Source organism: Physeter macrocephalus, chromosome 3, assembly GCF_002837175.3.
Source record: "Physeter macrocephalus isolate SW-GA chromosome 3, ASM283717v5, whole genome shotgun sequence".
Classification (NCBI taxonomy): domain Eukaryota; kingdom Metazoa; phylum Chordata; class Mammalia; order Artiodactyla; family Physeteridae; genus Physeter; species Physeter macrocephalus.
In genome coordinates this window covers 18,131,274-18,153,353 of record NC_041216.1, presented here as the reverse complement: position 1 = coordinate 18,153,353, position 22,080 = coordinate 18,131,274, and the positions used below count along the sequence as shown (strand labels likewise).

At 38.2% G+C, this 22,080-nt stretch overlaps 1 protein-coding gene and 1 non-coding gene across 13 annotated transcripts in view; one reads left to right on the top strand and one right to left on the bottom strand.

The window, feature by feature from the left end:
• EIF4G3 (eukaryotic translation initiation factor 4 gamma 3) overlaps positions 1-22,080 on the bottom strand; it is a 384,857-nt gene that overhangs the window by 335,402 nt on the left and 27,375 nt on the right. The gene's annotated exons all lie outside the window — the stretch shown is intronic.
• On the top strand, positions 12,013-12,119 carry LOC112065334 (U6 spliceosomal RNA). The gene has a single exon (XR_002891966.1). It is a non-coding gene; the product is annotated as a U6 spliceosomal RNA (small nuclear RNA).

The window sequence follows — 22,080 nt, the reverse complement described above, 5'->3', positions numbered from 1 at the left end:
GGAAGATCCCACATGCCACGGAGCGGCTGGGCCCGTGAGCCATGGCCGCTGAGCCTGCGCGTCCGGAGCCTGTGCTCCGCAACGGGAGAGGCCACAGCAGAGGGAGGCCCGCATACCACAAAAAAAATATATATATATATACACAAATCAATCAATGTGATAAACCGTATTTACAAATTGAAGGAGAAAAACCATATGATCATCTCAAGAGCTGCAGAAAAAGCTTTCAACAAAATTCAACATACATTTATGATAAAAACCCTCCAGAAAGTAGGCATAGAGGGAACTCACCTCAACATAATAAAGGCCATATATGGCAAACCCACAGACAACACTGTTATCAATGGTGAAAAACTGAAACCATTTCCACTAAGATGAGGAAAAAGACAAGGTTGTCCACTCTCATCACTATTAATTCAACACAGTTTTGGAAGTTTTAGCCACAGCAATCAGAGAAGAAAAAGAAATAAAAGGAATCCAAATCGGAAAAGAAGTAAAGCTGTCACTGTTTGCAGATGACATGATACTATACATAGAGAATTCTAAAGATGTTACCAGAAAACTACTAGAGCTAATCAATGAATCTGGTAAAGTAGCAGGATACAAAATTAATGCACAGAAATCTCTTGCATTCCTATACACTAATGATTAAAACACTGAAAGAGAAATTAAGGAAACACTCCCATTTACCACTGCAACAAAAAGAATACAATACCTAGCAATAAACCTACCTAAGGAGACAAAAGACCTGTATGCAGAAAACTATAAGACACTGATGAAAGAAATTAAAGATGATACAAACAGATGGAGAGATAGACCATGTTCTTGGATTGGAAGAATCAATATTGTGAAAATGACTCTACTACACAAAGCAATCTACAGATTCAATGTAATCCCTATCAAACTTCCAATGTCATTTTTCACAGAGCTAGAACAAAAAGTTGCACAATTTGTATGGAAACACAAAAGACCCTGAACAGCCAAAGCAATCTTGAGGGGAAAAAAATGGAGCTGGAAGAATCAGGCTCGCCAACTTCAGACTATACTACAAAGCTACAGTAATCAAGACAGTATGGTACTGGCACAAAAACAGAAATATAGATGAACAATCTATGACATAAATCACAGCAAGATCCTTTTTGACCCCCCTACTAGAGAAATGGAAATAAAAGCAAAAATAAGCAAATGGGACCTAATGAAACTTAAAAGCTTTTGCACAGCAAAGGAAACCATAAACAAGATGAAAAGATTGCCAACCAACAAATGAAAGGATGCTCAACATCACTAATTATTAGAGAAATGCAAATCAAAACTACAATGAGGTATCACCTCACACCAGTCAGAATGGCCATCATCAAAATATCTACAAACAATAAATGCTGGAGAGGGTGTGGAGAAAAGGGAACCCTCTTGCACTGTTGGTGGGAATGTAAATTGATACAGCCACTATGGAGAACAGTATGGCGTTTCCTTAAAAAACTAAAAATAGAACTACCATATGACCCAGCAATCCCACTACCGGGCATATACCCTGAGAAAACCATAACTCAAAAAGAGTCATGGGGATTTCCCTGGTGGGGCAGTGGTTAAGAATCTGCCTCCCAATGCAGGGGATGTGGGTTCAATCTCTGGTCAGGGAACTATGTCCCACATGCATGCCACAACTAAGAGTTCGCATGCCACAACAAAGGAGGACATGTGCCACAACTAAAGGAGTTGGTGAGCTGCAACTAAGGAGACTGTATGCCTCAACTAAGACCCAGCACAACCAGAAATAAAATAAAAAAGATTCATGCGCCCCAATGTTCACTGCAGCACTATTTACGATAGCCAGGACATGGAAGCAACCTAAGCGTCCACTGACAGATGAATGGATAAAGAAGATGTGGCACATATATACAATGGAATATTACTCAGCTATAAAAGGAAGCGAGGGCTTCCCTGGTGGCGCAGTGGTTGCGCGTCCGCCTGCCGATGCAGGGGAACCGGGTTCGCGCCCCGGTCTGGGAAGATCCCACATGCCGCGGAGCGGCTGGGCCCGTGAGCCATGGCCGCTGGGCCTGCGCGTCCGGAGCCTGTGCCCCGCAACGGGAGAGGCCACAGCAGAGGGAGGCCCGCATACCACAAAAAAAAAAAAAAAAAAAAAAAATATGTATATATATAAACATGTGCTATGAGAACCTTCTGCCTTGAGAAGGCTTCCTGGAGGAGGTGACATCTGATGTGGATCCTGGAGGATGGATGGAGGTGCAGGTGAGCACTGAGGGGGAAGTAGATGGAAAGAAGCTTTCTTTGCAGGGAAGACATCATGGAGGAAGATACCAGGGCGTTCAAGGTGACAGGTGTGTTGAGATTGATGTGATGGGTGTCTATCCTCTGTATTACCCAAGCTGCAGCTCAGGTATCTTCCTGCTGGTCCAGTTAGACCAAAGGGCCATTTTGTTCCTGTAGCTTCTGCCAGTTTCTGCAGGAGATGTGAGCCAGCAGCCTTGGGTGGATGGGAACGTGGCACTGAGGGGCCTAGGCAATAGGCAAAGATCAGGACTAAAGGTTAAGCAAGGCCAAAGCCGGAGCAGGTCAGGAGGACTAGTTATAACAGCAGGGTGAGGCATCAGATGCCAAGAAAAGATGTGTGTGCAGACCAGCTCAGGCTTGGTAATCAGACTGAGGTCAGACAAGGTCAGACCAGGCAGAATCCAGGTCAGTGTCCCACAGGAACTACAAGACTCTTACCGTCTAGTGTCATGGACAGCACAAGTCTTTCCCAGCTAGCCCCGTTTATCTCAGACCTTAAAGGGGTGAATCTATGACGGTCTGTGCTGCTCTCCGTGCTCCGCGACGGGAGAGGCCACAGCAGAGGGAGGCCCGCATACCACAAAAAAAAAAAAAAAAAAAAAAAAAGGAAGCGAAACTGAGTTATCTGTAGTGATGTGGATGGACCTAGAATCTGTCATACAGGGTGAACTAAGTCAGAGAAAAACAAATACCGTATGCTAACACATATATATGGAACCTAAAAAAAAAAAAAAAATGCTTCTGAAGAACCTAGGGGCAGAACAGGAATAAAGACGCAGACGTAGAGAATGTACTTAAGGGCACAGAGAGGAGGAAGGGTAAGCTGGGACGAAGTGAGAGAGTGGCATGGACATATATACACTACCAAATGTAAAATCGACAGCTAGTGGAAAGCAGCCGCATAGCACAGGGAGATCAGCTAGGTGGTTTGTGACCACCTAGAGGGGTGGAATAGGGAGGGGGGGAGGGAGGGAGACACAAGAGGGAAGAGATATGGGAACATATGTATAACTGATTCACTTTGTTGTAAAGCAGAAACTAACACACCATTGTAAAGCAATTATACCCCAATAAAGATGTTAAAAAAAAAAGAAAAAGAAAACAAACTTATGGTTACCAAAGGGGAAAGGGGGGGGAAGAATAAACTGGGAGATTGGGATTAACATATACACACTACTATATATAAAATAGATAGTCAACAAGAACCTACTGTATAGCACAAGGAACTATATTCAATATTCTATAATAACCTATATGGGAAAACAATCTGAAAAAGAATATATACATATAACTGAATCACTGTGCTGTATACCTGAAACTAACATAATATTGTAAATCAACTATATTTCAATAAAATATACATATAATGTCTTACACATTACATAATTCACTTCACCAGCTCTGCCAGTAAAAGTAAAAAAAATATTTCTTCCTACAATTTAAAAGGCACCAATGAAAACAACTTAAGTTTGAGCAATGTCAGTCATGTAACTTTGCTTTTGTCATGATGAAGCTCAGATTCAAATCTGTAACCCACAACCAACAACCATCCAGCATCTTAGGCATTCATGTCTATATAATACTCATGGCTCTACCTATCTGTCTGTTTGTTGGTACTTTTTAAATCCCTATCCTTATTTCCCCATTGCTTTGATTTCTTTATCTGGTTCTAATTTTTTTATTGAAGTAACACTGATTTATAACATTATATAAGCTTCATTTGTACAACATTATGTTTCTACTTCTGTATACCCTACAGCATGCTCACCACCAAAAATCTGGTTTCCATCTGTCACCATACAGTTGATCCCCTTTACCCATTTTGCCCTCCCCCTCTGGTAACCACTACTGTGTTCTCTGTAACTATATTTGGTTTTGCTTAGTTTGGTTGTTCTTTTATTTTGTTTATTAGTTTTTATATTCCACTTATGAATGAAATCACACAATATTCATCTCTGTCTGACTTATTTCACTTAGCATGATACCCTCAAGGTCCATCAATGTTGTCACAAATGGCAAGATTTCACCTTTTTATGGCTGAGTAGTATTCCACTCTGTGTGTGTGTGTGTGTGTGTGTGTGTGTGTGTGTGTGTGTGTGTGTCTATACACCACATCTTTATCTATTCATCCACTGATGGGCGCTTAGGTGGTTTTCATAGCTTGGCTATTGTAAATAGTGCTGCAATGAACACAGGGGTGCATATATCTTTTCAAAGTGTTTTTGTATTCTTTAGATAAATACCCAGAAGTGGGACAGCTGGATCATATGGTAGTTCTATACTTAATTTTTCTGAGGAATGTCCAATACTGCCTTCCATAGTGGCTGTACAAATTTACACTCTCACCAACAGTGTATAAGGGTTCCCTTTTCTCCACATCTTCGCCCACACTTGTTACTGCTTGTTTTTTTATCTATCTCTATTTTTGGCTGTGTTGGGTCTTCATTGCTGCACGTGGGCTTTCTCTAGTTGTGGCGAGCAGGGACTACTCTTCATTGCGGTGCACAGGCTTCTCATTGTGCTGGCTTCTCTTGTTGTGGATCATGGGCTCTAGGCACACAGGCTTCAGTAGTTGTGGCACATGGGCTTCAGTAGTTGTGGCTCATGGGCTCTAGAGCGCAGGCTCAGTAGTTGTGGTGCACGGGCTTAGCTGCTCCATGGCATGTGGGATCTTCCCAGACCAGGGCTCGAACCCGTGTCCCCTGCATTGGCAGGCAGATTCTTAACCACTGCACCGCCAGGGAAGTCCCACTTGTTTTTTTGATAATAACCATTCTGGCAGGTGTGAGGTGATATTTCATAGTGGTTTTGACTTGCAGTTCCCTAATAATCAGCAATGTTGAACATCTTTTCCTGTGCCTGTTGGCCATCTGTATGTCTTCTTTGGAAAAATGTCTATTCAGCTCCTCTGCCCATTTTTTAATCATGTCGTTGTTGTTGAGTTGTATGAGTTCTTTATATATGTTAGATATTAACCCCTTATCAGATATAGCATTTGCAAATACCTTCTCCCATTCCGTAGGTTGCCTTTTCATTTTACTGATGATGTCCTTTGCTGTGCAGCTTTTTAGTTTGATGTAATGCCATTTGTTCATTTTTTGCATTTGTTTCCCTTGCCTGAGCAGACAGATCTAAAAAGATACTGCTAAGGCCATCTTTACCTAATTTTATCATCTATTATTATTTCAAGTATTTTTGTAAACCACTTTGAATCCTTCCTTGAAGTTTAGCACAGATTAATTAACTCTACAGATTACCATTAAATTTCTGTTTCTGCTTAAGATACAGAAAACTACAAAAACATGGCACCCTCTCTAAAAGAAGAAAAGACCAGATTACCTGAAACACCACAACCTTTCTTGAGCCCGTCAGACTGCTGAAGTTGCAAGGCAACCAAATAACCTGAATTCCAAAGAGGAACTAGACCCTCCAATAAAGAACATATATGGTGGACGAGAAGAGAGAGGGGTAATCATAATACAGTGAATAAAAAGAAGATCTGCTAAATACTTACTGAATTCCTAAAAGGTATAGGCTAGCATGCCAATTTCCCAACTGGGTGCCCCATCTACAACAGGAGTCTGCACTCACTTGCAAGCTCTTCTCCACTGGCCTCCACAGGGTGCTCATGAAAAAGATTGGTTTCATGGCAGAAGACCAGAAAGAGTCCCACTCAATGGCACAGGAATTCAGGAGGTGACCAGTCATTGCTAGGAAGAGGCACAAAGCCGCACATGATTCCCCATATCCTTTTCTCCTATAAAGCAAAGGTGTTAGGCCACTGGAGTAGGGGCAGCAAACCCTTTCTGTCCTAGGACACTGGCAAACATCTGCTGTTGCAGAGATAAAGAGATAAGCAAATCCCTCTATCCCTGTGGGTAGGGGTAAGTAACCATCTTGTGCCTAGGATCCCACACAAATACACCACCCAGGAGCCTCCTAATGCTGGGAGAGGGGCAGGAGACCCTATCCAAGAATAAGTACAAACACAAGGCAAACAATGGCTGCCACAAGGAGGAGAGGGGACAATGACAAAATCCTATTGATAAGGCCCAGATGAACAGGGTCTGCAAAAGACTGAAGCTGAACTGAGATAACTGCCTCCAACATAATCATAACACCAAGGAGCAACCAACAGCATTCTACCACCAGGGGTAACAGTAGCCACCACTACAAGACTATGAAGACTGCGGTGCACTGAAAGTAATGGTAACGACAATGAAACCCCAAACTAGCTCATTTCATGACTAGTTTGGCTTAACACCACACACTGACAGCCCAACAGAAGTGGGGTGTACCCATTTCCAAACATAAATACAATTTACCTCAGTCTCAGCTGTTGTTCTATACACCATGCCCAACACCTAAACAAAAATATGAGACACACAAAAGAAGAAAACAGCCTATAGTCAAGAGAAAAAGCAATCAATACAAGTAGACTCGGGGATGATTCAGATGCTAGAACTATCAGAGAAGGATTTTTTTTAAATTGTGATTAATATGTTAAAGGACTTACTGAAAAAGGTGGACAACATATATGAACAGATTAGATAATATCAGCAAAGAGATGAAACTTTTTCTATATGTTAAATGTAAATGCTAGAAATAAAAAATACAATGTCAGAGATAAAGAATTCCTTCTACAGATTCAGCAGAGACTGGACTCAGCTGATGAAAGAATCAATAAACTTGGAAAATAGATGAAGACATCAATAGAAATTATCAAAACTGAAACACAGGGAGAAAAAAAGAAAAACAGAAGATCCAATGTTGAGGGACTATCAAATGGTCTAACATACATGTAAATGAGGTCTCAGAAGGAAAAAGGAGACTAAGGCAGAAGAAATACTTGAAAAGATAAAGTCCAAGAATTTTCCAGAAATAATAAAAGATACCAAACAGATTCAAGAAGCTTAAAGAAATCCCAAGCAGGATAAAATAAAACAACACATACCTGCCTAGCCGCATCAAACAGCTTGAAAGTGGGAGGGAGGGAGACGCAAGAGGGAAGAGATATGGGAACATATGTATATGTATAACTGATTCACTTTGTTGTAAAGGAGAAACTAACACACTGTTGTAAAACAGTTATACTCCAATAAAGATGTTAAAAAAAACAAACAAACAAACAAAAAACAGCTTGAAGGCAACCAGAGGGAGTAATACTACATACATAACCAAGAACAAAGATAAGAATTACAGTAGATCTTATCAGAAACTATGCAAGCCAGAAGACAATGTTTTTCACTACTTCAATGCTGTAAAAGAAAAAATTTGTCAACCCAGAATTCTATATGCAGGAAAATTATTTTTCATCATGAAGGCAAAGATCACTATCAACCTAAACAATGTTCTCCATGCCAAACTGAAGATAAATACTGCTAGATATTCTTACTTGAAATGCAATAAACATGGTAAAAAGTGTCTTTGCCCTTGAAATGATGTTAAAAAATTGAGAGGTTATTTTCCATAATATTCAGACATTTTCCTTCACGTTCAAATGAAAGTTTATCATCTCCTAAACACGCTTCTAAAAGCCCTTCCTGGGCTTCCCTGGTGGTACAGTGGTTAAGTATCCACCTGCCAATTCAGGAGACATAGGTTCAAGCCCTGGTCCAGGAAGATGCCACATGTCGCAGAGCAACTAAGCCCATGTGTCACAACTACTGAGCCCGCGTGCCACAACTACTGAAGCCCGTGTGCCTAGAGCCCATGCTCCGCAACAAGAGAAGCCACAGCAATAACTCCATGCACCACAACGAAGAGTAGCCCCCAGTCACCGAAACTAGAGAAAAGCCGGCATGCAGCAACGAAGATACAATGCAGCCAAAAATTAATTAATTAATTAATTAAAATAAAAGCCCTTCCTGTCAACCCTGATACCTCTCATCCAGTCTATCGTTTAGAATACTATGGAGGAACTGAAGCAATTAAAAGAGAATGAAACAAACCTAGGGGGAAATGCTGAATGAAAAAAAAAAGGTTCTCTCTGAATAGTAGATTATGTTTGACTTTTTTTCTTCACAACATCTAAAGCTTCAAATTTTCCATTATGAACAGTTATTATTTTTGTTTCAGATAGAAAAAAATCCTATTACACAAAAATGACAATGTACCATAGTTAAATAATACCGCACTTTACAGACAGGGCTGAAAGTCAAGTACAAACCCTTTCTTTCTTCACAGTTGGTGCCTATACCATACCGGTATGGAGTATCACTGCTAGTTACAGGAAAGTGAATGCAGAGCAATTAAGTTGACACAGTCCTACCTTCTACCATAGCCCTACCTTTCAGAGTAATAAAAATCAAAAAGGAGCAGCTTATAGCTTACATATTCCACTCATCACCATCTTCTCCAACAATTAAAAAAGAGGCTAATAACAAACTAGGTTCCCAGACAGCTATTTAAACCCAAAGGCCATAAATACTAAGGTTTGAAAAATATCTGATATGCTGATAATAAAGCACCCAGGATGGTTTAAGGGCCTTTATATACTCTAGTCCTCCCCATTATCCAAATAACGTAAGTACTCCTACTGCCATTTATGGATAAGGAAGTACAGATATCAGAATTTAGATCCTTAAAGATCACTGTTGGGACTTTCCTGGGGGTCCAGTGGTTAAGACTCCACACTCCCAATGCAGGCAGCACGGGTTCGATCCCTGGTGGCGGAATTAGATCCCACATGCCGCGCAGCAAAAAGAAAAAAAAAGAGATCGCTATCATCATGTGCATTATCTCTAGTCCTTAAATTGTATCCCTAGATTTCCACTGTGTATTTTAATGTCACTTGCTTCTTCAATGTTTATGCCTATTAACAGTGAACAGACGATACTTAATAAAAACCTCACGTAAGAATTATACTTCACTGTGCAAAATAATTTGAAATGGTCTTGTCCCTCTACCCTTTAGGAGACAAAAATCTTTTGCTTTTTGGCCACTCCCCACAGCATGCAGGATCTTACTTCCCTGACCAGGGATCAAACCCGTGCCCCCTGCAGTGGAAGCTTGGAGTTCTAACCACTGGACCAGCAGGGAAGTCCCTCACAATCTTAATTGCTCAAAATATTGGCTAATAATACTTAGATTAGCTCTTCCAAACAAAACCTTGCAACTTCTCAGTCAAAATGACTTAATAACTCTATACAGAAATACAAAGTTGGAAGTAAGTTCAGAAAATCCTCACAGGCTGAAAAAATACACACAAAACAATTTAGATTTAATAATTCTGATTTCTTCCACAACTGAATTAAAACTAAAAAGATTTAGAAAACTCAAGTATAAGTAGGTAGTAAATATAAAAGAAATACACTGCACTAATAAATCTCAAATTCAGGATAACAGTTACCTCTAATGAAAGAATCAAGTGATAAAGGAGGGGTACATGCTGAGGTCTTTAATTATACTGATAATGTTTTGTTTGTGAAGCTGGCTGATGGATACTTGGGTTTGCTGTACTACAGTGTACTTCTGTATAGTATCTGCAGTATTTCAAAATACATCTTTTAAGTTTTCAAACCAGATATGTCACTCTTTATCTCCCTGAACACAAATGTAAATAATCACTACCATACTATTGCTGTAGTTTCTAGAAGAAGAACTATATCCTACCACATACACTAAAATTACACACTAACTCCAACCATGACAAGTAAATGCCTTTTGTAACAAAAGACAGTATAACACATTTTCATCATTTATATAGTGAGGTCAATCCCACCTACCTATCCACAGTAGTATTATGAAAACGAAGTGAGACAAAAAATGAACAGTCCACACGTTCATCAAATGTTATTTATTATTAGTGGCAACTGCTAAAGTACAAAAATGCAAAAAATATGACATTGTATGTCAGTATTTACAAACTGAAGGTCTTCACATGTGTACTTATTCCTGACAGTGTATACATTTTCTTCCACTCCTAATTTGTGGAATAACCTTGGGAATGGATACATGTATAACTAACATGGGTGAAAAACATATCTAGCTCCCAGAAATGCAATAAATCATGCCAAAAATCTTCAGAGGCAGTGTTTAAAGCTTCCTGTTCTCAGTATAGACTTCTAGTAAACATTATTTATGTCTACTTTGTGCCTAGCACTAACGGACCCTAGAGAAATAGAAACAAAAAACATAATTCCTGCCTTAAGCATTTAGTTTAGTAAAGAAAATAAATAATAAATTTATCTATAGCTGTTAGCAGAGTAACTAACCCAGCTGGAAAGAGGTGTGAAGTATCACCCTATTGATTGGTACTCCCTGCCATATAGCTCCTCCTCTTTATCCTTTCCCTTGTCCCCAGCTCTGCTAGTCCTGGTCTTCTCTGAAAGCAGACAGGAAAGCAGTATTTACCCTTTCTATATACTACAGAACTGCACTATTCGTTAGGTAACCTCTAAGCCACATGGGGCTATAGAGCACTTGAAATACAGCTACCATAAGGTGGATGTGCTATAAGTGTAAAATATACACTGGAGTGCAAAGACTTAGTACAAAGAAAGAATGTAAAATACAGTATCTCATTAATAATTTTTATAATGCTCACATCTTGAAATGATAATATTTTGGATATACTGGGTAAGTATGTTATTAAAATTGATTTTACCTGTTTTCACTTTGTAACATGGCTACTAGAAAATCTAAAATTACATAGCTGGTTTACATATTTCCACCCAACAAATAATCCATTAAAAAAATTAAAACTGAATACATAATGCACTTCAAAAGTATTCAGTAAGGATTAGCTAAATCTGAATCTTAGATTGAAATTTCAAAAATATTAGCTAAAGTAACCTATAACCATATCTAAATTCAATCTTTTTAAAAATCAAACATGAAGAAAGAAAGGATCTATGTTGTCAGAATTCTAATTACCTAGGGCATGTGTTTATGGTCTGACAATGACACTCATTAACCCAACAAACTGAAACCACAAACTCTACTTTTCTAGATTAATTAATATTCAGTAAAATTGTTCCTCCTCCTATTATACTGAATTACACTAGAAAGAGCCCGGTATACCACAGTTCATCAAAACCATACCACAGCATCAAAACCCAAGCTCTTTTTATAATTACAGAGAAGTAAACTTCAAAGCATCCTAAAAACAAGGCATTTACTTATGAGTGCAATTCATTTAAATTACGTGTAAGTGCATTCTTACAGAATCTGACCTCTGGGGCTAAAAGTCAAAGCTCTTGCTCTTTAGTATCTAGAGAGGCCATGAAAATTAATTCATTAGGTACATGACTCACACTGACCTGGGTTCCTCAAGAGTCACCTGAAGGACCAGCATAAGAGCAAAGAGAGAATTCCAAAGGCCCTCCTTCCCCAAGCCAAGGAGACTTACACGGCTGAGAAGGTTCTAAATAGATCAAACCAAGAGACTATAAATGGACCCAGAGAGACTACAAATGACATCCAGGGGCCCTAAGACATGACTAGGCATTCCTTCATCTCTAGAAGAACTTAAATAAAGATCAGTACTAAAGAAGCCAAAGAATTATTACTCTTACACTCAATATTCATATGTAAAAGTCCCAAAGCCCAGAAAATTTGACCCCAAGGATGTCCATACTATATATTCCAGGAATCACAGAACCAAGACAGCCTCCTTGCCAGTACTTTGTAACACAAACAAAATGTTATTTGTGGGCAAGACGTGGCCTTTGAAAAACTGCCTAAACTGCACCCACTTAAGAGTAACCAGTTTGAGCGCTCGCTTCGGCAGCACATATACTAAAATTGGAACGACACAGAGAAGATTAGCATGGCCCCGGCGCAAGGATTACACGCAAATTCGTGAAGCGTTCCGTATTTTTTGATTCACTTTGTTATACAGCAGAAACTAACACAACATTGTAAAGCAATTACACTCCAATAAAGATGTTAAAAGTAAATAAATAAATAAATAAATGAGAAAAAAAATAAAAAATAAAAAAATAAAGGTAACCACTTTGGACCTCCCTGGCGTTCCAGTGGTTAAGAATCCGCCTGCCAATGCAGGGGACACGGGTTCGAGCGCCGGTCCGGGAAGATCCCACATGCCATGGAGCAACTAAGCCCGTGCGCCAACTACTGAGCCTGTGCTCTAGAGCCCACAAGCCACAACTACTGAAGCCTGCATGCCTAGAGCCCGTGCTCCGCAACGAGAGAAGCCACCACAATGAGAAGCCCACGCACCACAATGAAGAGTAGCCCCCACTCGCTGCAACTAGAGAAAGCCCACGCTCAGCAATGAAGACGCAATGCAGCCAAAAATAAATAAATTTTTTTTATTAAAAATAAATAAAAGTAACCACTTTAGCCAAACTGCAGCCTTGATGATTTACAGTTCTGTTTACAGATTTTCATAAGAGAAACAGTTAATCACATCACAAATAATGAAGACTTATCAATTCTATACATGGTCCAGAGTTAAAGCACAAAAATACTAGTGCTAACCCCAAACACTTAAAAATAATAATGACCAAGTGTAAAATAAATAAATAAATAAAAGTAACCACTTTAGCCAAACTGCAGCCTTGATGATTTACAGTTCTGTTTACAGATTTTCATAAGAGAAACAGTTAATCACATCACAAATAATGAAGACTTATCAATTCTATACATGGTCCAGAGTTAAAGCACAAAAATACTAGTGCTAACCCCAAACACTTAAAAATAATAATGACCAAGTGTTTCCATATCCCTTGGTGTGTTGAAACACAACAAGGATTGACTTGAGCTCAATACCTAATGTATAATACAAAGGGATAGTTGACACAACTTCTTTTGACATAAGAGCACCCCCAAAGTGACCCACCCTCAGCCTGGATTAGGTAAGAACCAGTATCTATGGTCCTAGAGAACCCTGTGCCTTTCTTTAATACAGCAACTATCACACATATTACACTTATCTCTTTAATCATCTCTCCCTCACCACATTGCAGGACCCTAATATCTCTGGCATCTAACACAATGCTGGGCATATCTCTGAATGCTCAAAAAAAACTTGCTGGTTGAATGGAATATATGGAGCTATGCTGTCCAATGTGGCAGCCTCTAGCCACATGTAGCTATTTAAATATAAACTTAATTAAAATTAAATGAAATTTTAAAATTTAGTTCCTCAGTCACACTTGCCACCTTTCAAGTGCTCGCTGCCACGTACGGTTCGCGGCTGCCATATTGGACAGTGTAGACACAGAATGTTTTCAACATCACAGAAAGTTCTATTGGACACTGCCTGGAGTGTCCCTTGATTCTGGAGGCATTTCCTAACAGGATTATTCTAAGAGAGAAAAGGCAGAAAGAAAAATGTTTTAAATGTGCATCAAATTCCAATAGTAAACAATACAACCAAAGGAAAGGAGTTCTTCTGCAAGACTGTCTCTAATATCAACTATGTTTCAAACTTTTCTGATAATTCTTTATTGCTGAAGTTTCATTATCAACTAACCCCCTTCTCCCATATATTTCCTGTTGTGCCTAAAAGAAAGCCCGTAGTAACAAAAAGGGCTGCTGCCCATACTCTAGGAAGGTGAAAAAAAAAGGATATATGAGATTATTTTTACCCTAATCATAGGCTAATAAAAAGGTCAAAAAGGATTTTGGAATTAGTTTAGTCTAGTTAACCAGTTTTACAGAGAAAGCAACTGAGCACACAGAAGTAAAATAACCCACAGAAAAGAAGAGATGTTAGAAGCAGACCAAACAGGTAAGGGGAAACAAAAAGCAGAGTGCACAGAAAGCCAGAAACATTTTTTTTTTTTTTTACAGAATTATGGCATATTATCCAAAACATCAAAATAGTCTATACTTAAAAGGGAATGGTAAGTACTAGTAAAAGGTCAAGAAATTCTCAACCAAAGTTCTGTCTTATGTAAGAGACCCTAAGTTTCCCCTTACAGACCCTAATATATTATTTAAATGCTTTCACTGGCAGTTTACTTTTTCTTTCCATAATATAATCACATAAATTATTTATTCTCATACTCAGAATCTATTTATTCCTACTAGTCAGAATAGATTTCAATTAAGCCACAAATATAGGCAGCTAAAACTGAAAGCAGAATATCTACTAGTTATTTTCAATGGAAACATAATTCCAATGACAAGGTAAGAGTATAAACAATGAAAGTGAACTAAGGGGAGAGAAATAATTTGCTTCTCAAAAATGAAATCACTTCTGTCACTCTGAAAATGTCATCTGAATGAAAACCACAGTAAGAGTGTTTCTGCTTCTTAACTGATTTTCATTTCCATGACCTATAAATAAAAATATAGAAAAAAGTAATTTTAAGTTCTCTTATTACTTCACTATGAGCAAAAGCAAATTCAAGGCAATAAATCCGAAGATGTTATTAAAACAGAGAAAGACTGACAAATATATTTTTTTGACATAATACTTATGTAGCTTGGAGTGTCCTCAGCCTCGTATTCTTAGGTAAACACTGAATTTTGTTTTTCAAAGGGCACAAATCTCTCCTTTGTAGGAATTTTATATATCTAATTTCTTACACCTAAAGTTATAAGAAAGCTTTTATATCTGCTCCATTAGGTTGAGAATCTGCCTGCCAATGCAGGGGACATGGGTTCGATCCCTGCTCTGGGAAGATCCCACATGCCGCGGAGTAACTAAGCCCACATGCCACAACTACTGAAGTCCACGCACCTAGAGCCCATGCTCCGCAACAAGAGAAGCCACCACAATGAGAAGCCCAGGCACCACAATGAAGAGTAGGCCCCGCTCGCCGCAACTAGAGAAAGCCCACACAGCAACGAAGACCCAACACAGCCAAAAATAATTAAATAAATATTTTTAAATAAATAAATAAAAATTCTAGGCAGGTTTACGGTAATCCCAATAATCCTCAATAACAACAGGGGCAGGACTATGCGTTGCACACAATAAACTTTGCTGGATTAAGAAAGTTCACTTCAGGGAGTTCCCTGGTGGTCTAGTGGTTAGGATTCCAGGCTTTCACTGTCGTGGCCCAGGTTCAATCCCTGACTGGGGAACTGAGATCCCGCAAGCCGTACAGCACTTCATAACAGGAAAAAAAAAACAGATAAAGGCTGTCAGTGTCCATTAGCTTGTCAATATGACCAATCGGATACCGGTAATAAAATATTTTAAGTTCTAAGAGAATGTCAGGTGCAAAATGCCTGGTTTGCCCTTTAACTTTTTACCAGGTCTCAGAACCAACCTATTTCAAAAGATAAGAACATCTTCCTCTAGTCATCTGCCAAATCCTATTTCAGTATGAATCTAGAAATGAAACTTAAAGGACATGTCTACTGAGAAGTAAAGGAATCATTCATTTCTTGATCATTAAAAATCAAGAATCTTAACAGAGACTTCAAATCCAACAACAAGCAACATGCTAGTACTCAAAGCTCTCAGAAAAGGTACAATCCAAATAATTAAGCTAATTTAATGTCATTTATATAATATGTAAGACCTAATTAACTCACAATTGACCATTTCAATTTTCTAGGCTAGGAGTCTTAACTTTAATTATATATCTAAAACTTCAACTCCAAAATATGATTCAGAAGATGTCTGTATATTTTTTAAGTTGCAAAAATTATTCCAATGAGCAGCCTAAATTGAGAACTACTATCCTAGCTTTAACACATCCCTAAAATTATGCTAATTAAGTTGGCTTTTTCTTCAATTAAAAAAAAAGTAAAAGATTACTTACTTGGGTCAATCAAGTCTAATGAAAATATTAACTAACTTTAGTTTTCAATGACTGAAAAAATTAATACTTCTCACATTCTTAAACACATCCTCCCAATTTGTTTTACACTGACTTCTCTCATCAAGAGTATATCACAATATGTCTTTGTCAGGAAAATAAAATGTTTAGACATTTGTGGATAACCAACACAATGACAAAACAGTTAACAAATTGATTTTCAAATTGCAAAGATGGCAATAAACTAATATAAGAGCAGAGAAGGAACAATAAAATGTTCTTCATTTCACTAAAATTCAAGGTTCCAATAGCTTGGGCAGAATTATTTATGAGGCAGATTATAAAAAGATAAAAATAAGAGAAAGCAGTTTTTAGCAACGGATGACAGTGAAGATGACCATTTGAAAACAAGAATCAACAAACTGCACAAAATGGTATCTGAAAAAAAGCAGACATATTCAGGGTTAGGACTGAAAGATGGTTAATTACTTCCTTGTTTTATGAACGCTTTGAAGCTTCAACTAAGCTCTTCAGCTAAGGAATTAAGAGCAAAAAAGTTGTTAGTGGACTTCCCTAGTGGCGCAGTAGTTAAGAATCCGCCTGCCAATGCGGGGTTCAATCCCTGGCCCGGGAAGATCCCACATGCCATGGAACAACTAAGCCCTTGCACCATAACTTACTGAGCCTGCGCTCTACAGCCTGCGACCCACAACTACTGAGCCCGCGCACCACAACTACTGAAGCTTGCACGCCTAGAGCCCGTGCTCTGCAACAAGAGAAGCCACGGCAATGAGAAGCCCACACAGAGCAACAGTTAGCCCCTGCTTGCCCCAACTAGAGAAAAGTCTGCACGCAGGAAGACCCAAGGCAGCCAAAAATAAAATAAACTAAATAAATTTATTTTTTAAAAAAAGAAATTTTAGGATTTCCACTTCACAGTATCCAACTGTGAGAAGATATGAGTCCAAAATCATAACTGAAATGTATCTGGAAAATACTGTACATGAGAAACCCCACAAAGCACAGACAATATGCAAATATATAAAACGCTGACTATACTACAAACTTGTTAACATGACAACAGAAATCAGTCTACTTTTATTAGTAATATGTTCCTTTAAAAAATTTATTCCAAGAGCAAATAAAGGCACAAATTCAGTAAAATGTCCTTGGTGTCAGGCGCCACCCACAACACTTAAAGACAACCTTTGAGGCCTGTTACCCAACTGCAGGGAATCCATCTGTCAACTCTACTAATCTACCTCATCTTCCATTCATAAACACGAATGGAAACTAAACAATCACCAGACATTAAGAAAGTAAAGAACCAAGATGAATAAACAGAACCAACCCTGGAGGGAGAGAGATGGTGCAGGGAACAGAAAAAGATATTTTTAATTTCCAATTAGTACCTACGAAAGGATTCAAGATACTATTCCAATCATAAAATAAGACGCATCTGCTACACACTGAAAAGGAGAGAAAACAAAAATTCTTAGATATTAAAAAAGTAATCGCCAAATGTTTATTTACATACCCTTCAATTCAGCAATTCTATTCATAGGGCTCCATCCTACTAAAATACTCACACATATGTATAAGGATATGCACTATACATTTTAACACACACAAAAAAAAGCCTAGAAGCTATACATATATCCATCAATAGGAAAGAGTTAAATGAATTATGGTACAAGTATAGAATAATCTACATGTATCAACATGGGAAAGATTTATACAGTACCTGAAAAAGCAATCACTAAGCATGTGCAGTATAATGCCACTTATAATCTTGTTACACAAGTAATATAATAGTAATAGCTATTTATTACTATATAACACAAAGTGCCAGGTACCATTTTAAGTACCTTATAGGTATAACTAATTTAATCTTCACAACAACCTTAAGCACTAGAGTCTATAATTAACCCTTTTACATGAGGACACTGGGACACAAAAAGGTTAAATCATTTTTCCCAAGGTATACAGCCACTAAACCATGGGAGCTGGGACTATCACCTATGGGACTCGAAATCCTCCAAGATCACACTTCACACTTCCAGCAGTTAGGATGCAAATCAGAGTCCAGCTCCAGAGGCCATCCTCTAAAAACCTCCACCTCTCTCCCACTCCCTGACTCTCTTCCCTTTCCCCTTCCTCTTTCTCTCAATTTGTAAATGCATACAAAAAGATGTGTAAGAAGAGAGATGCTGAACTGTCAACTGTGATAGCTGCTAATAATGGAAGTGGAAGTGAAGAAGGTTTTTAATTATTTTTAAATATATAATATAAAGGTATAAATCAATATAATCTGTATTCTTTATAATACACATCATTATTTGACTGTTTTGAAACTAAACTAAGATCTGAATAAAGACATGAAACTAGCATATAAACAGATAATTTTCAAAACAGTAAATAAAAGCTAATAAACATGGGAGAAAACTAAATCTTATAAGTAATCTAAGAATGCAAATTAAAACTGTATATAATTTTCACCTATCAAATTAACAAAAGTTAAAAGAACATTTAATGCTGGTAAAAATAGGGCAATATGCATCAATTATCCTAATGTTCACACCTGCTGATCCAGTAAATTTTACTTTATTGAACAAATATCTGAAATATTGAAAAACATTATACACAAAGATGTTAGTCTCAGCATTTCTTTTAATAACAAAATTGTTAACTGAATAATCCAGTGATAAGCAATGTGCTTTAAGTATACTGTGGTACAGCCATATACAGAAATGTTATAAAACCATTAAGGAAGCCCTCTCAAAATTTTTATTGAAATGGGAATGTATCAATATGTTAAAATAGAAAAAATAATATTCACAGTATGATTTGCAGCTATGCACATGAGTATATGTACATAAACACATATATGCCAATACATGTATACATAAACATATATATTTAAAAATTCCTCCAAGGAAATATATCAAAATGCTAACAATAGTTATCAATGAGTGGTAAAGTTACAAGTGATTTTTTTGCTTTTTTCCCTGTGATTTTTACAATGATCACATATGGCTTTTCTGTGGAAGGGAGTTTTTTTCTTTTTTAAAAGCCTTTTCTCTTCATCATATTAAACAGAGAAATGAGTGAAGTAGTTTGTTACTGCCCATCCGGATATATCATACCTTACTGGTTGTCAAGCAGCATATCCTACATCATGCCCATCTCCAGTCACAGGCAGAAAGGACAGAAACTCAGGCACAAATACGCCCCAACCAAATGGCAGTGCATTCACTCTATGGAGCAGCCTAAGCAGCACATACAGCAACTTCAATTCTCCACTTAAACCACTCCCCATCTCTCACCCAACGTTTTAGGTTTACTTTTGATGTGATACAGTAATCCTCACACAAGCTGCACATGGGGACAGACCATTTTAATCCTCTACTCTATGCCACCCAGTCTGCCCCTGAGAGAAATGCTACCCATTTAGTAAATTTACCCACCAAGCCAGAAATCACCGTCATTCTGGACACTTCTCTGTCATCAACTGAACCAGCCAGGTAAGCCTTGCTGCTTTCTAAAAATGGCCAATCCTGCTTGGCAAATGACAGCATATGCTAAGACTTCTCACTTCTGCAGAGAATGGGTGGTTCCCCTGCTAAGGCTCTAAATCCCAATACACAGTAGAATTCCCTCTCAACAGCAGATTCTGAAATGTAGTATCTCCTCCACGAGAAAAGTCCAATTCTCCTGGCAACAAGCTTTAAGAGAATCCTGACCTAGAGCACACTCTCCAGGCTTCTCCTCCTGCTTCGTCACAGGAACCACAGCAGCCGAATCCTATACTACGCCTGCCCATGCTGCAGCAGCAGCCATGTTTGGCTCAGCCCTGCTGCAGCCCCAGATGAAAGCCAGGACAGCAAGGACAGGATGGCAAAGGACTTTAAAAAGGAAACTCTGTAACAAATAAGAGGTATCATAAAAAATGTTGCACTAATCTGCCGTATCATTAAAAGTAAGGCTTTTTTTTTTTAATGATGCCTCTTTCAAAGTACTTTAAGCCGCTTCTCTTGGTATCATGAAAACAAATTTGGGAAGATCGGCATAAGTATTACTATTACGGTAAAGATCAATTTAATCAGAATGCATGGGGAACACAATTCATAAGTTTTTACTCAACTAATAATTAACAAAAAAATGCTCCCTCTCTCCCTTAATTCCCTGTTAAAAAACTACAAATGTATTTTAAATCGTCTTCACTCTTAAAATAATGAATGTAATTTAATCTGTCTTTGCTTAGTGAGGAACTTGCAAGGAGTCACATTTTAGCTTAGTTTCATTTTTCAAAGTAGAAACTGCTTCACTTTTCTGATTATAAAAGTGATATGTGGGGGCTTCCCTGGCGGCGCAGTGGTTAAGAATCTGCCTGCCGATGCAGGGGACGCAGGTTCATGCAGGGGACGCAGGTTCATGCCCCGGTCCGGGAAGATACCACGTGCCGCAGAGCGGCTGGGCCCGTGAGCCATGGCCGCTGAGCCTGCACTCCGCAACGGGAGAGGCCACAACAGTGAGAGGCCCGTGTACCGCAAAAAAAAAAAAAAAAAAAAAAAGAAACTACCATTGTCAAGTTTTGGTATAATAATAAAGAATATCCACAATTATCTGAGAAAGACATTAAAATACTCCTCTCTCCCAGTCTCCTTCCCAAATCTGACCTGAGACCAGATTTTCTTCAAACAAAACACTGTATAGCAGAATGAATGCAGAAGCAGATATGAGAATCCAGTTACATTCTTTTAAGCTAGAAATTAAAGAGATTTGCAAAAGTTTAAAATGCCACTCTTCTCACTAATTTTTGTTTTGAAAAGTTATTTTTCAATTATTTAAGTTAACCTATAGTGGGTTTGTCTTGTTTTTAATTAAGTGAATATTTTTAATTTTTTCGTTTTAATATCTAATATAAATATCAACAGATACAGCCCACATAAGAAAAGCTCTCTGAGATCCTCAATAATATTTAATAATATACAGGACTCTTGAGATTTAAAAAAAAACAACAAAAACAACCTGAGAACCACTATTTTAAGTCAACGGTTTTCGCTGTTTTCTGTGGAAATTTTGCCTCAGTTTCTTGGAATATAATTTCCAATCTATAGAATTAAAACATAATTGGGAAGTTTTCACTTCTGCAAGAGATTTTTTTGCATCCACTGCTCTAAGAGCTCACATAAATTTACACAAGCCTCTTTCACAATGTATCAGGTAAATCAGCTTATACACTCATTAATAAATTGACTCCTAAATGTTTCCCACTCTTTTCTCATATCTATTTTCTAATTAAATTGGAAGTTTTTCAGGAACAATGTCCAATCTTTCATTTTACTTCTTCCCACATTCCTCCTACAGTATACAGCAAGCGTTAAATGTGTGCTGCCCCTGTACCAGTGACTTACAACCACTTTCAGAATGTATTATTTTTGTAGGAAAGCTAAAAAGTACATCTCAAGGATTTCTATACAGAAAAGAGCCCTCAATCATTCAAGAAGATTCTAATGGCTCTCTGAATAGTAGTATCACTAATTCTTATAACTATCAAAATATGGCATCCGCCACAATGACCTTTCTTTCGAGGCCATCTGTGAAGGGGCTGAGTTAAAGGATTTCCATGATCTATTCCTACCCTCACATTCTAAGACTTGGATTCTTTTTATTCTCAATCCCAGCATTAAATAATGCTGGATACTATAGTTGTTTAGGGGCTGGAAGATGAGTCAGCAGGTGAAGCCATTTGTGAGAAGCAGTTTCATTACACTTCGAACAACAGACAAGCCAGCAGAAGACAGCTGCCATTGTTTACATTGCTGAACGTGCCCTCGGGTTTCACAGGCCTATAAAACCACCTATTTTTTGTCAGCAAGCTCCATTTTTCTTAGTTAAGGGCTAAGAAGCATCAGACTTAGTTACCAGCTCCTAAAGCACAGTGAACAATCTCTTTTCTCAAAGCAAAAATAATTTAAGTGCCTAAAAGAGCATTCAAAAACCACTCTCCCGGGCTTCCCTGGTGGCGCAGTGGTTGAGAGTCCACCTGCTGACTCTCGTGCCCCAGTCTGGGAGGATCCCACGTGCCGCAGAG